Source organism: Penaeus japonicus, unplaced genomic scaffold, assembly GCF_977035675.1.
Source record: "Penaeus japonicus unplaced genomic scaffold, GWHDUDI00000001_assembly GWHDUDI00000022, whole genome shotgun sequence".
In the NCBI taxonomy this organism is placed as follows: domain Eukaryota; kingdom Metazoa; phylum Arthropoda; class Malacostraca; order Decapoda; family Penaeidae; genus Penaeus; species Penaeus japonicus.
Window position 1 is genome coordinate 38,073,701 of NW_028234424.1, and position 2,500 is coordinate 38,076,200.

The following is a 2,500-nucleotide window of genomic DNA, read 5'->3' on the forward strand; positions in this document are numbered from 1 at the left end:
CTTTCCGCTCTCCTCAAAGCACAGGGATGTACACTCCTTGATAAGGTTACAAGCATATTAACAAAGAACCACATGCATCTACAAATACTGCCTCACTACAAGGAAGACTTATATCTACTCACCACTTTGTACCACGGCCACATGCAGCAAGTTGGCAGAACGGTTACCATGAACAAAACTTTGATATGACGTTTTACACTTGCTTTCCCTCTGTCTGTCCAAGTCCGCTCGATCCCTTGGTGAAGGTGCCACACGTTTCTGGGAAAAGCGTTTAAATTCCGCAATTAGCAGAGTTTCCTTGATGTCTGGGGAAACTGGAGGGTAGGCATGATGAGTAAGGTCGTGTTAAAAGTAAAATAAGGGCTGGAATAAAAGCAAAGAGGGAACGGTTGAATAAAAGTCATAAGAACAACCTGTGTTAATATCACTAGCTGGCATCTCGCACAGTGGATGTGTGTGTGTTTGTGTGTGTGTGTGTGAGTATAGTGCATAGCGGTGTGTGTACGATGGAGATAGCATGTTATAATTAAGGCAGTCAATACACATATGATGAGTACAGGGAAGAACTACACTTTGAGAATCTGACTAAATATTTTCTCTGTTATGCACTCACAACGTATATATGTATATGTATATATGAATGTATGTATATATATGTATATATATGTGTGTGTGTATATATATATACTATCCATATCACACACACACACAAATATATATATACATTTATGTATGTATATATATATATATATATATATATATATATATATATATGTTTGTGTGTATATATATTATTATATATATTTATGTATACATGCATAGATATGTATATATATATATATATATATATATATATATATATATATTGAGAGAGAGAGAGAGAGAGAGAGAAAGATATATATATTTATATTTGTGAATATATACATATACATACATATACATATACATATATATATAAATATATATATATATATATATATATATATATATATGCAAATACAAATACACACACACCATATATAAATGTATGTATTATATATTATATATATATATATATATATATATTGTATATATATATATATATATATATATATATATATATATATATATATAGTGTGTGGTTCTGTATATATAGACACATATATACATATATTCATATACTGTATTATGTGTGTGTTTTTGTTAACACACACACCTCAAAGACAGATACACATGTGCGGGGACAAGTGTGCGCAATCGAACACATACAAATGCCATATATATGCGTGTGTATAGTTTATATAGGTCAATGGAGATTGTAGAAAGAAATAGTTCAGAAGCAGACGAAAAATTGAGATTCGATGCAGGAAATTCATGTCATATAATCATGACAAAAGAGGATAGAAAATAAATCAGAAGAGATATTCAGTGGCTTATACATATTTTTTTCTGTACTCTAGTTTTGCGAGACATGGCATTAATTCCCATAGATTAGAAGATCATGCATGATTATTTTCATTTTTCATCGATTTGTGAACTCTTTATGTCGTTAAAGAAATGCGACATTGTTATTATTAAATAGAAAATATTTATTTATTTTACACGGAGCCAATGCCAAGGTCAAAGCTAACGTTCAAAACAACAAAACTCTACGGGAATTGAACACCTGGAATCAAATATCCGGCTTATAATTGGCGTTTCTTTGAATTTATCTCTTGATCTTTCTATGTAAGTGTGAGACATGGATGCCTCATCTCAAGCTGAAAGTACACAAGTAAGTAGAATTACAATTTGATATGTATTGTGGAAAAAATATATAGTCGAGTCGAGCTTCAAGGTATATCATTGTTTTTATCATTGATATATGTTCTTATAAGTCTTTTTTTTAATAATTATTCCATATGGCTTAAATAAATGCCCATAATAGCCATAAATTGTATGTAGTCCAAGGAAGAACTCACCTACTTATAATTTATTACTTTCTTGGAGCTGCTAAAGAATTTCGCATGATTTATCCTTTATGAATTTTAAAGCCTGGGGAATTTGAGAATCCACTTATGGATTGAGAATGAGAGAGAGAAAGATAAGAAACAAGGGAAAAAGGAAGGAATTATTCATTACAAAGGGTCCAATAAGTAAGGTAGGTTAGGTTAGGCTAGTAGCTAAAGAGGGTTAGGTTAGGTGATGTCCATGAATGTTTCGTAAAGTTAATTGATTCATTGATGTTGGCTACGTACTTTATATACTGTGGTGTCTTTTACATCTATCCATCTATCTATCTATGTATATATATATATATATATATATATATATATATATATATATATATATATATATTAATATATATATATATATATATTATATATATATATATATATTATATATATTTTACACATAGGTACAGTACATGTCATTATCTGTTTAAGATGTTATTAGATTAAATCTTATATTTGTTGAAAAAGTAATTGATAGAACAAATTTATTTCATAAAGCGAGAGAAGTTGATGGCGTACTGATTTTA

At 29.5% G+C, this 2,500-nt stretch overlaps 2 protein-coding genes and 1 long non-coding RNA gene across 4 annotated transcripts in view; 1 reads left to right on the forward strand and 2 right to left on the reverse strand.

The window, feature by feature from the left end:
- LOC122261129 (uncharacterized) overlaps window positions 1-250 on the reverse strand; it is a 7,499-nt gene extending 7,249 nt beyond the window's left edge. The window contains exon 1 of one of the 2 annotated variants that reach the window (XM_043028653.2): window positions 123-250. The gene's annotated coding sequence lies outside the window, so the exon portion shown is untranslated. Of the gene's footprint in view, window positions 29-122 lie in introns of those variants that run through there. The other variant, XM_086549885.1, reaches the window with a different exon arrangement.
- Window positions 1-254, reverse strand: part of LOC122244303 (uncharacterized) — a 15,597-nt gene extending 15,343 nt beyond the window's left edge. The window contains exon 1 of the mRNA XM_086549886.1: window positions 123-254. The gene's annotated coding sequence lies outside the window, so the exon portion shown is untranslated. The remainder of the gene's footprint in view (window positions 1-122) is intronic.
- A 1,341-nt stretch (window positions 255-1,595) lies between these two features.
- The window catches only part of LOC122261132 (uncharacterized), a 6,768-nt gene continuing 5,863 nt past the window's right edge, over window positions 1,596-2,500 (forward strand). Inside the window, exon 1 of the long non-coding RNA XR_006223888.2 lies at window positions 1,596-1,753. This is a non-coding gene — a long non-coding RNA (uncharacterized LOC122261132). The remainder of the gene's footprint in view (window positions 1,754-2,500) is intronic.